Genomic DNA, 13,881 nt, shown 5'->3' on the forward strand with positions numbered 1-13,881 from the left:
ATTTGCTAATATGGGCATTATATTAGTGGTACATGGCTAAACTATTTTAGACTTATAAAACACAATGTTATTTAATTGGGAGGTTATTATGTCAACTTTATTTGTTTTTTATTTTTAATAAATAGTGAAAATAGTCAAGAAATAGAAAGACAATATTAATTTTGGCATTTTACATGGCTTATTTTAAACTAATGTAGTAATGTCACTTTGATGAGACTGGGCATGTTTAGGATGATATGGCCATAGACTGATATAACTTTGAGCCATATTTTTAAAGTTAGATTTTACTATCTATTAAATAAATTATTAAGTAAAATTTCTATTTATAATTATGACTGCTGACTTTAGCATAAAATAAATATTGCAGAATTAGCTAAACATAAAATAATAAAATTTGCATTATTTTACAAATATGTTATCAAATTAGAATTTTTAGATAACTCAATATTGAAGGTATATTTATCTCCCATAGCATTACCATTTATGAAGTGTTATTAAAAATAAAATATAACCACAATTCCTAAGGACATTTTTAAAAATAATTTATAATCATTCAATGAATAAACAATTGGAAAAGTAATGGAAAAATATGTGTTGTCTTTCTAATATGTTTACATGCTACTATGCCACTGGTTTTTCTTATGGAGTAATATCTATGGTAGAAATAAAATCTTGGTGCTGGAGCGGTGGCACAGTGGTAGGGTGTTTGCCTTGCACACAGGCATCCCATATAATCTCCCAAACTAGGATCAATTTCTGAGCTTAGAGCCAGGAGTAACCCCTGAGCGTCCCTGGGTGTGGCCCAAAAGCCAAAAAAAAGAAATAAATTCTCAATTACATTTTTCTATTTTTTCATTATCAATTGAGGACAAATATATGCCATTAATGCATCAAAATTAATACATCTATTTGCATATTTATTGAAACTTGAATGAAACTTGAATGAAAAGTGGGTGACACTATTTTTTTTTCCTACTATCATCATATGTACTATTTATTTTTAGTTTTGAGGCTTACTTGGCTGTGCTAAGCGTATACTTCCTGTTCTGTAATCAGAGATCATTCTCAAAAAAATTTGTGAGACCTTACATAGTATTTGGGATTGAACTCAGGTCAGCTGTGTGCAAGCTCTCTGGCCCTCATGTTTTCTCTCCTTCCTTTCATTATTTAGCATGTAACATTGTGTTTGTAGTAATTAGTTTTCAAATTTTCTTCCTCTGAGAATCTATGGGCTCCTTTCAGCAATTTTTTGTTTTGTTTTGTTTTTGGGCCACACCCAGTGACAGTCAGGGGTTACTCCTGGCTATGAGCTCAGAAATTGCTCCTGGCTTGGGAGACCATATGGGAAGCCAGGGATCAAACCGGCTTTTTTCCAGGATCAGCTGCGTGCAAGGCAAACGTTCTACCGCTGCACTATCGTGCAAGCTCTTTGAGCTATTTTTGAAAGTGCTCAAATCATTTTCCAGTAATCTTTGCATCTTTCAAATTATCACATAGTCTGCATACATTAGGGATGCAGGAACATGCTGATTCAGTAGACAGGCATATAAGATAGGAAGATATTCAATTCATTTTTTAAAGCTTTTTTAAATAAATCAAGGTAAACATTTCCTAATAGATAAGCAGCAAAAAATGATGTGTAAATATAAAAAACAATTGGATTTAAGAAAGTTAATTTTGCTGAGAGGATAGTTTTAAGATGAAGTATTAAAAATTTTGTTTGTACTCCAACACACTGTGCATTTGTCATCCCTATGCTGTATAAAGTTGGCAGGAAAAGATTAAAGTTAGTAAGAATGACTTTATTGCTGTCAGTAATGCAAAAACTGGTAAAGGTCCCTAGAATCAGAATGGTAATAAGAATAGAAAACTCAGGGACAATTTGACAGCTGAAAGGACAAGACTTTTCTCTATCTTTGAACTGCTTGCTCAATTTAATCAGAGCTTAAATCAAGATGAAGAGCCTTGAAGAAATCCCAATGACAGTCCTCTGGAATAAGAGTGCATTAGCAAGTCTTGGTCAAATATCCAGAGATAAGGAGCTAGACACAATTATCTAGAGCTAGTAGACTAAGTTCAATGTAACTTTTGCCAAGTGAGTTTCTGTATTGAGAGACTAAGAAAATGGGATGGTCTGGATTCCCTTACCAAGGCTGGAAATATAGGCTATAGGCCAAATCAGAAGAAAGTTAGTCTAGGAATAAAGAAAAGAGGCTGTCAGGAATCTTGGTTCATAGTTCTGAGAGTCAGAATATTAAATTTAGCTCATGAAATTTTAGAATCCTTAGTGTGACAAGAGACAGAAGAGCTACTGTAAAAAACGTACAGGTCTCAGAAGGGAAAAAAACCGTTGCATTCTTAATAAGTGCTGCATCGGACAAAGAGCAAATGGTAGGATACCAAAGGGGTAGAGATATTATGAAGAGGAAGAATATAAAAATTTTCAAGCACTTAGGCACACTAGTATAGAGCTGAGACTAATCCTAAATCAATCCTTGGTGGTTAAATTCTATTCTCAGAGGAAGTGAAAAGATGGAAGGAATATCTTTCAGGGAGTACACTGTAGACCCAGGTGGGTTGTGAGGCAGGGCTGTACATTGTGGCAGGAACAAAGAAAATTTTGGTGCCTGGCCTAGTGTTCTTATAATACAATTCTTTTTGTTTTGTTTCGTTTTGTTTTATTTTGGGGGGCCACACCTGATGATGCTCAGGGATTACTCCTGGCTATGAGCTCAGAAATTGCTCCTGGCTTGGAAGACAATATGGGATGCCAGGGGATCGAACCACTGTCTGTCCTAGGCTAGCGAGAGCCAGGCAGACTCTTTACCCCTTGCATCACTGCTCTCGCCCCAACACCTATGAATATTGACTGGAAATAAGATTAACTGAAGTCAAGTTTCAAACTGTAATTTGAAACTCTGTGTCATGGACTTGCATCTTTGAGATGTGCTTAATTTGTGGGCTGGAAATGCACATGAAGGAAGCCAGAAAAATTTATTTTGTAGATGATTTCTAGGAAGATCACTGAAACACTGAAAGTCTTAATGGGATGTACGAGATGTTATCCAATCTTGTTTGGACTTGTCTCTGGCAGAAAGTCCAATTCAGATTTCATATCTAAAGCACTTACATTAGGACAGGTAGAGTACGATGAACTAACAGATGAAGTCAAACTTACCTACACAGGTAATACATTACATCTCTAAACTAATAATATACATATTTAGACACACAGTCACTGAATTAGTGTATTAATGTTTTCTAATTTTTTAATTTCCAGGATTTTCTCAAGCATTCCTTGATTTTCCAACCCAAATTAAATGAAAAAATGCAGAGAAATAGCAAAATGCAAAAGGGTTTTCCTGTTTGGCATAGATTCTTTTGCATTTTTTTTAATTTTTGATGCTTCCTGCATGATGTAATGGGTCTTTGCAGGAAGAGAAAAGTAATTAGTGATAAATATAATTTAAATGACTGATCAATATTAGGCATTGTCCTAATTTTCTGTTCCAACATGATGATTTCAATACTTTAAAAGTTTTGGTAAAGCACTTATGTGAGGAAAAATGTAAGATACTTTTGGTTGAACAAAATATTATTTAAGTATTTCTATTTATTTTTCACACTGGTTGTGAAAATGAAGTGTAAGTTTTCTGGATTTAATTGAATTTAATTGTGGTGTCTGTACATTGGTTCAGTGCCCAGAAATCTTTAGGAAATGAATAATTTTTGCATACCAAAGTAGTAAATAGTGTTTGTTCTCTCTTTGCTATAAAATTTCTTCCTTTTTTGTTAATTAAATTAATTTATTGTTAAAAGAGAAAAAATAAACTTAATTTTAAAATAAGTAAAAATATAGCATTGATTTTGTTTGCCTGAGCTATCTTCCTGATTGCTTAATAAAATTTAACTGCATAATAATAAACTATTATTTCTAAATGCTACTTTAGAATTCATCAAATTAATAAATTTAATTTAAAATATGCTTTTCATGGTCTTATAAATATGCCGGCATTATTTTCACTACTAAGAAATTATTTGCTTTTAATAACCATGTACTTGGACTTAATGTAAAAAATTAAGATGAAATAAGATTTTTAGTAAAAAATGAAATCTTACATTAATAGAAAAAGGTTTGTATAAATATTAGAATAATCTTGGAAATAAGATGAATGCCTATTTCAATAAATGAGGGGGTTGCTAACTGTACTGATTTTAAAATGAGCATTATACCAACTAAAATATTAAAATATAGACTAGCACAAATGACCTTAATAATTACTCATCACTGTATTTTTATTAGAAGACATCATGAGTTGCAAAAATTTTAGACTAGAGCCATAATACAGTCGAGAAGATGTTTCAATGCAAGTGGCAGATGATTGGTTCCCTGTCCCTGTATGAAACTATTCCTTATCATTCCCTAAACATCACCAGGAGCAATTCCTGAATTTAGAATCAGGAATAAGATCTGAGCATTTGCTAGTGTGAGCCAAAAATAATAAAAAAATTGCAAAATTTTGTTTCTATATTCATAAAATTTTATATACTGAAACTCTAGATATCAATTTTTCTATCAAATTATTTGGAAAATAAAACAAAATTGATATAAAATTAAATCTGAATTCTGTTACACATTCGCTTGTAAACTTAAAATTCACCAATATTCCTAAAAGTCATTTGTACAGCTTTGGAGCCATAAGGATAGACACATCTTTTACATATCTTTTATATAGAGATCCTGGCATAGGCATGGGCACAAAACAGTTTCTGTAGGGTATAGTGAATTAGTAAAATGCAGCTACTAGTTCTATTAGTTCAGAGTTGGAATATGAATAAAGGAGGAAAGAAAATATTAGTAGAGAAAATGTATTTATGTTTGTTGGAGATAAATGATCATTTCTTGTGTCTAGAACATAGGTGAGAAGAGTCATATAAGGGAACTTGAATAAAATGTGTGGACTAACTTATGAAGAGCTTTTTTAGTAGCCACAGTAGTAACAGGAAACTTGTAATCTAAGGAATGGATTCACTGACATGAAATACAATTATTATTGCATACAAAATACAAGGAAATACAATTAAAGAAATATAAATGGCCAAACAATACATAACAGACTTCAGAAAACCTATTTTCTATGCAGGGGTAATGGGGCAGAACTATAAGGGTTGTTTGGGGTAGTACTCTGGTAAAGGGTTTTGATCTGAAATACTCTATGCATGAAAGCATATCCATCAGTATTTTAAACAAACTACAAAACACTGCTTTAAGAAATGAAAGAAGACACATGGAAATAGAAACAACCTGCTAATAGAAATGGGAGAATTAATATAATTAAAATGGTAATTCTTCCCAAAGCATTGTACCAATTTAAAGTACTCCAAGAAGAATGACCTATGACATTTTTAAAATATATTCAGCGCTCTGGAATTCGCATGGAACAATAAACCTCTGTGAATAGCATGAAAAAAAAAATCCCTAGGGAAAAGATACAAGAAGGTATTACTTTCCCCAACTTCACCCTGTACTATAAAGCAGTTGTCATTAAAAGCAGCATGGTACTGGAATAAAAACAGACCCTCAGATCAATGAAATAGACTTGAATATTGTAAAACTGATCCTTAGGTATAAAATCACTTAATCGTTGATAAAAGGGCAAGAAATGTGATGTAGAGCAAAGAAAGGATCCTCAACAAGTGGAGTTAGGAAAACTGGCCAACTACATGCAGGAAAGTGAACTCAGATCTCTCTTTAATGCCATGCCATGCACAAAAGTCAAATCAAAATCGATGAAAGACCTTGATATCAGTTCTAAAACCATAGGGTATATATAGGCAGAACCCTTCATGACACTGAAGAAGCTAAAGGCTACTCCAATGATAAGGCACAACTGATCAAACCAGTAGAAGCAAAGATAAACAAATGAGACCTTATGCAATGCCATAACTTGAACTTAGGTTGGTAGTGCATGGCAAGTGCCCTACCCACTGTACGTTGTTACAGCCTCAAATCTCTAGTTAATTTTATATAGGTCACTCCATTTGCAAATGGCATAAATTTGTCTTTAAATGATATGAGATGTTACTGCCAACACATAGTGTGAATAGTTTTTTTTTTTTTTTTTTTTTTTTTTGCTGTTGTTGTTGCTTTTTGGGTCACACCCAGCTGTACTCAGGGGTTACTCCTGGCTCTATGCTCAGAAATCGCTCCTGGCAGGCTCGGGGGGCGATATGGGATGACAGGATTTGATCCACCGTCCTGCATACAAGGCAAACACACTACCTCCATGCTATCTCTCCGGCCCCATGAATACAGTTTTTACTTCAGAAACATTCTATGCATTTAGGGGCCTGAGCAGTAACACGTTTGCCTTGCAGGTGGCTAACCTAGGACTGACCAAGGTTCGATTCCCAGGTGTCCCATATGGTCCCACAAGCCAGGAGCAATTTCTGAGTGCCTAGCCAGGAGTAACCCCTGAGCTTCACCAGTTATTGCCCCAAAACAAACAAACAAGCAACATTCTATGCCTTTAAAAATAAAATTTCTTGTTGTCTCAGGCTAAATCCTGGGTATAACACATGGTCACAAGTACTGTTCAGAGTAAACTGACAGGTGTGACCTAAAAATCAAACCAAAAAAAATATCAGCTTTTATTTCATTAGTAAATGCAAAATTCACTCTTTTAACTTAAAATCTGATTTAACACTCTATATTTAATTTCTAATAATATCACAATGCTGACATTTTATTGTTTGCTAGTTGTCAAAATGTGCAGACAATTTTTCACTTAGGAATTTTCTACAACACCTATTAGGTATTCTAGAAAAAAAGTCAACTGCAAAAAAAAAATCAATTTTCTATTTCTGAAAAGTGCAGATCTTTTGTGTATTAGTGACTTATATTTCAAAGTATTTGTTTCTTCCAGTTTAATCCTTTAAATTGTTTTTGCAACTTTACCTCATTATCCATATATATGTCTGGTTTGTGCAGACTCATCATTTGATTCCAAATCTCTGCACTTTTCTTATATTCTCTGAAGAGGAATAATTACATATTAAACAAAAGTCTGAAAAGGATAATATAAGACAATATTCTTTATTTCTTTGGGCTAGCAAACATTTTATATGAAAAACAATCTTGTGCAGATAATATTTAGGATTGCATACCTAGATATTACAATAGACATGCATATTTTAATAACTTGTTATGAAAAATTCAAATAAAATGTGTTATAATAGAAATAAATGTTTACCAGAAAGTGACAAGAGACCTACTTGGGTACCAAAATGGAACACAATGAACAGTTTTGAACTCTCTTGCCTATGATATAATCCAGGGGTCCTCAAACTTTTTAAACAGGGGGCCAGTTCACTGTACCTCAGACCATTGCAGGGTCTGACTATAGTAAGAACAAAACTTATGAACAAATTCTTATGCACACTGCATATATCTTATTTTGCAATGAAGAAACAAAACAGATACAAATACAATATGTGGCCCGCGGGCCATAGTTTGAGGACCACTGTAATGACTACCAAATATATCTGTTTTATTAAACTAAAATGACCCCTTTTTAGGTACTACTGTTCAAATCCAAACTAATATGCAATGAAATGCTAAGCTTTTTCTCATAATTTAGAAAAGAAATTAATTAGCATTATGGGAATGCAAATCAACACATTTTTCTGACATCTCAAGTGATTTATTGCTTATCAGACTATTCAGTAAAATATTGCATAACTAACTAATCTACTGACATATACAAACTCATCAGATGCAATTTTTCTAAAGGTGAGTAAACTTAACTCAACTTTTGTTTTTGTTAAATTTATATAAATTAATTTTATTCTATATATATAAATTTACATATTTCACTTGAAAATTTCAAAAGATTAATGAAAACTTTACTTCTATAAAAAGATGAAACCACTTTCTTTAATATTTCTCTCTATATTTGATGTCACTCCCATTTTGCATAGATCTCATGTGTTCCAGGCAAAAGTATATGGTAGAGCCTTCTTTGTGGAGTTGGCAGCTGACAGAGGCAAGACCTGTGTCAGTTTTTATCTGTGCATTAAATGTACTTTTTTTTTGAGACTGTCCCTTCTAATTCAAAGTGGTTTTTATAAAAACTTTACCTGACCTTATGTAATTGTCCTCAGGGTCAAGTGGATATTTCTGTATAAAATGCTATACAAACTACATGTAAAAGTAATTTCTCTTTATTAGTCAACTACTAATTGTTACTAACGAGTAAGATTTAAACACAATATCTTATAAGTAAAATGAAAACTTTAAAATCCAACACAAATATGAAATCAAGGAAATAATAGCACACTTTGATCACTAATAATTCTATAATTAATCATAATTTGACACAATAATTGCTACTCATAGAAAGGATTAATTTTTGGAGTTGAGACTACATTTGAGCCAGTGATTTTTAAATCAGTGAGCAATTATTCATGGAAAAAATACTAAATTATATCTCAGAAAATTGAGAATTACAAGTAAACTTTAGATTATTTACTTCACTTCCATATAATTCAGGATAACTGAATAAATTGCTAGCAGTGAAATATTATGTACTTGAGTAATGAAACTCTAGCATCCCAGCTTGTGGGAAAATAATTTTTTGCATATTAAAACAAAACAAACAACAAGAAAAAATATTCAGAGAGAAGCAAGAGAGCTTCCTCATCTGCTCTATTAGTTACAAGAAAAGATTAGCTCAATTAGATGAAGATGTGGATTTTCACTATTTTTCTTCCCTGATGCTTGTACCCCACATTCTGTCCATGTACTAGGGTAGCCTCTATTCCAAGATTCAAATGTGCTTTTACTAAGGAGCTCTACAAAATGAAGACAGATTTGTGACAGCTATGCTAATCAGAAAAATGTTCTGATATTTTTTGTGCTAAGGCTGTTTTGAAATGTCTACTGTTCCTTATTTGGAAGGGGAGATGGAATGTCTGTTTGTTCTTTTAGTAACTTAATAATATCCTAAGGTGCGTTCTGGGATCACTTCTTTGAGTGAAAAGGGAAAAGGACATATTAATATACAGGAGAGCTGAACAGATAAATTTTGTGTGATATTTGATGAAAGTACAGACTCCTGTAGAGCAAAGACTTTAGGACATTTCCTCTGATTTCAATTGCCCTGCTCACCATACTGTTGCGTATTGCCCTTCACCGAGTGAAGGCAGGATCTATGACTAACTTGTATCAGTCTATGACATTACAAATACTAATACAATATCCTATTACTGCAACTAGAATGTTTTCTAGATAGCCTGATAAATTTAAGAATGGTATTGGGAGTTTATGCTCTGAAAATCCATGGGTTTGCTTCTAGAAGTAGGGTACAACTTCCAGCAGTGAAGGCATCTTCACAGAAGTTTCCATATTACAGTGTGAAAAACTCATAGGTTCTCAAACAGCAATAGGAGAATAAATATGGCAATAACTAAAATGATTTTGGAACAAATTTAACAACAGTTAAGCTTCCAGATGTGAGGATAGTTTCAATGATACTGACTCCAACTTTTTGAAATTTCTTTCAAACCCCAGCCACACCATGCTACTGACACTTGGAAAATATTATATAATATATGTTATTTGTAGTTTACATAACCTATAATGAGTCAATAAAACAAATATGACAATTAGTAAGATCATATAAAATATGACTTGATAAAATGATTAGAAATCAAGAAATAGAAAAAAGTGAAGGAAAGGTCTAAATGAAGGGCACAAGAAAGCATGAGGAACAGAGAGCATATGACAGTATTCTGTATTCTAGATGGTAAATACCTTATGTGAATGATACATGAAGCACTGTTCTACAGTACGTGTTTAGAATGCAATGTAATGTAACTTGTTCTCTGTCTTTAGACTGTGAAGCTTTTCATTCTATTAAACACTTATGTTGCTTGCTTCTTAAGTGTTACTTCTGTGTTGAAAATTTTATTTTCACAGCTTTTCAAATCACTATAGCAACCAGCCTAGTCCAACTGCTTTCCTTACCTATACGAACTTTCAAGGAGCTACATTTTTTATAGCATGGATAGTGAATTCTGGCATTCTAAATGTTGTTCTTAAAAATTAAGTGTGAAAGTGCAATGAAGTAGTTTATTTGTTTTCATTAGAAAAGCTAGATGTATAATCCAGTAACCAATCAATCTATCAGACTGTATATGCCTCATCAATTACCATCTGCTTCCAAATTCCATCCAACATTTTCTCCTTTGATTACACCTCTTATTTTCTCACTTATTTAAATTTGCATGAACCTATGAAAATTAAAAGATTTATATTCTCAAAATACCACAAATAGGGCATTAAACTCTATGCCACTTACTGTCCATTTATTTGCTCATAATCTAAGCAGTCTAAGTCATACTGGATCTGGACAATTTGAGGTTGAAGGGAAGGAAGGGGCTGAAGAGGTGCTTATGTGTATCCATATTTGTGTTCAATAAATATGGGATTGTATATAATCATAACAAAACTTTCTAATTGTATTCTTTATGTTTTGGCAGCATGTTAATATATTTTAAATTGTCTCCCACCATTACTTCACAGGCATTGTATTAGTGTTCATTTTTGCTCTCTTTTCCCCTGTTATTATGGTAAAAGATATATATTGACTCCAAATTTCACTTTCTGGAGAGTGATCGTATTCCCTGTTTCAATGTACTTATTGTCATCTACATTTGATAAATTTGTGGATCATGGTAATGTTTTTAATGCTTAGTAGACTACTAAAATTATCATAAAGCTTAGTAGGTACATCACATAAACATTCAGTAATGGAAGAATGATGGTAGAAAATGAAAACTCACATATGCTTCAGAGATTTTACTTTTTGATATCTATTCAAAAAAACATTTTTCTCAACCTTTCATACACTACTCATGACATTGAATCAACTAAAATGTCCAATGACAGATGAATGGATAAAGTGTTCCATATATGTAATGCACATATACAAAATAAAATACTATGCATCTGTAAGAAATTATTGTTTGCTGCAATTTGGATGTACTTGAAGGGCATTGTGTTAAGGTATATAAATAAGAGTGACAAGGTTAATAACCAATGATCTAATTTGTTTGTAAAACATAAAGAAAAAAAACATAAAGAAAAAATATGAGGTAAAATACAGTATCAAACAATGAAGAACACTTGGCCTTAGATTAGAAAATTACTTAACCAGAGGGAAAAAGCAACAGGAATGGGCTCTTTGGTAAGTGGAGTAATTTTGTATATCAGTACCACAAATTTGAACACTATTGTAATTATATTTTCTGAACCAACAAAAAAATCAATGCAAGACAAAAGAAATGACACTAAGTGAAAACAAACTCTTGGATTCTGACTATACAACTAACTTACTCAGAGGACCAAATTGAAGGGATTTCAAAGGGGAAAACTTCAGTGGATTTCAGTGGAAGAAAGCTGGTATTTCAGTTGTTGGTGTAGTATCTGAGTTTACTTGAAGTGATGAGTATACTCATTATGCTGAGTATTGTTGAGATGCTAAGACTACTAAATATATACATGCATATGCATACATGTATATCTATACAATATTTTAACTAACACATCATAAAAATGAATATACAATAAATAAAATAAAATATTTCTGACATACTCTTTTAATGATTTTATTTCATCTATTATTTTCTGATTCAATATTTGGTCATGCCTAAAACTGTAACTACATTTATTTTCATTTAGGGGAATATGGTAGTTTAGGCTATATATACATATTGAATCACTGTACAGAATTATAGTTACTAAACTCAATTTATAAATACTTTCAAATAACTAATATTTTCTCCGACCCCCAGATAACTAATATTTTTAAGAAACTATTTACCTATCTACTTACTGACTTAGTAGACAGAGTTTATAAGTCTGATTATGTTATAAGACTATATATTATACACAACTTATTTAAATCTATTGGGGACAATTTCTCACACAGTTTTTCTTTTTCCATTTTTTTATTTTCATTGTAATTATTTTACAGTAGAGGCAATTTTAAAGGTTTTTATTAAATAAAGACAATATCTTATTTTAAAAGTATCATTTTCTTCTCTTTGTCAAGCAATAAAAGTCTACTCAAATACATTGATTAAATATAATTTTTCCTGTAATATCAGAAAAAATAAGAATAAAAGTTTTAAATTTAGAATTTTCTAACTTATATCTCCTAATTTGGCTGAACTTTTATAAGAATAAAACAGTTTAACAACACCATATTGCTCAGATCTTTCCAAATTACTTCTTTCCCAGAGACAAAAAGCCTGGATAAACTGGGTGCATTTCCATTTAAATTAAATACAGAAAAATAATTTTTGATGTTTCTCACAGAAACTTGTTTTCCATTGGATTATTTAAAAAATTAGCCAAATTATGAATATAATTAATTAAAAATACCTTGTTCAGTAATTCCTAAAATATATATCTGTTAATATATGTTAGTATATATTTGTTAATATATACATTTTGATGGTTGTTAAGTGAAAGATGAAAAGTTAATGTTTCTGTACAGTAAAAATTAGAATTTAATACACATAGTTTTGTTATCTTTTCACTTCATGGCAGCAGCTGTAAGTATATCTATTTATTGAGAAAAGACATAATGATAAAATAAGCTTTGAAGTATTTAATGAAAATTTAAATTTGTTTTAATTACTCATAGTATTTATGTATTTTTGGGGTCACACTCAATGGCATTTAGGGGTTACTCCTGGCTCTATGTTCAGAGATTGCTCCTGGCGGGGTCTCAAGGGACCATATGGGATGCTGAGACTTGAATCTGATGGGTCATATGGAAGGGAAATTCCCTACCTGCTGTGTTATCATTCCGCTCCCGTGTGTGTGTGTGTGTGTGTGTGTGTGTGTGTGTGTGTGTGTGTGTGTGTGTTAGTCTTGAGACAGCATTTAGCATTAGGAAGCTACATTAATTTTGCAAACTCTTGGGTCTGACTCTCTGCTGTCTGTGGCAAATACCCGAATTTATTTTTCAGAATTACAGTTGGAAATCACTGTATTTGTATAAGCAAATGTTTAAGGGAAGCATGAGGAGATATGAAAGGAATTTATATCATAAATGCCACTTTAAATAGTCTCCCTTCAATAGTATCTACCATACAAATGATGAACCCTTTATAAAATTATTTCTATACTGGTCTGAAGAGTAGAATTATCCTGCAATAATCATTAAAACTGCTGAGCTGTTACATGGTAAAAGTTAATGTCGAATCTAGGACATTGAGACTTTAATCCATTTCATATACTCTTAAAATTTTAATAAAATCCAAACTCTGTAAGACTTACCACATAATCACTTTAGGGATTAAAAATATCATAATCTTGCCTGGCGAGTCATTTTAATGGCCAATGAAATCTGTATGCTATCTATGATCTTACTTAGTGGATATGTCTCAATTTCAGCTTTATTACATTCCATTACCATGTTTTATTCATCTGCCTATTCCTCTCCTGCTCAAAATTTCCAACTGAGAATAGAAAAGGCTTTAATTTTCATGAAGGCTTATTCTCCTCCCCTATCCAGTAAGCAAGACTCTGAATCTGATTATGTTCTTGACAGACATATTTTTATCCATAACGAACTAAGACAATGTGTTTTCTAAATTTATTTTGGCTTCTGTAATTGATCAATTAGAAAGCATACCATAGAGACAATATGCTCATATTTCTCCTCACCTATTTATGAGTAATCTTAAGATTCTTCCATGTGAGAAGTCAAATGTAATGATCCCTAGTAGATCAAAATATATTTTGAGAAGTAAAATCTACGTGAAAAGAGAACATAGTGTTTTTGATTAACTTTAGTTGTTCATGTA

At 32.0% G+C, this 13,881-nt stretch overlaps 1 protein-coding gene across 1 annotated transcript in view; it reads right to left on the reverse strand.

The window, feature by feature from the left end:
- The window catches only part of EDIL3 (EGF like repeats and discoidin domains 3), a 501,725-nt gene that overhangs the window by 39,644 nt on the left and 448,200 nt on the right, over positions 1 to 13,881 (reverse strand). The window lies entirely within an intron of this gene.

This window comes from Suncus etruscus, chromosome 2, assembly GCF_024139225.1.
Source record: "Suncus etruscus isolate mSunEtr1 chromosome 2, mSunEtr1.pri.cur, whole genome shotgun sequence".
NCBI lineage: Eukaryota > Metazoa > Chordata > Mammalia > Eulipotyphla > Soricidae > Suncus > Suncus etruscus.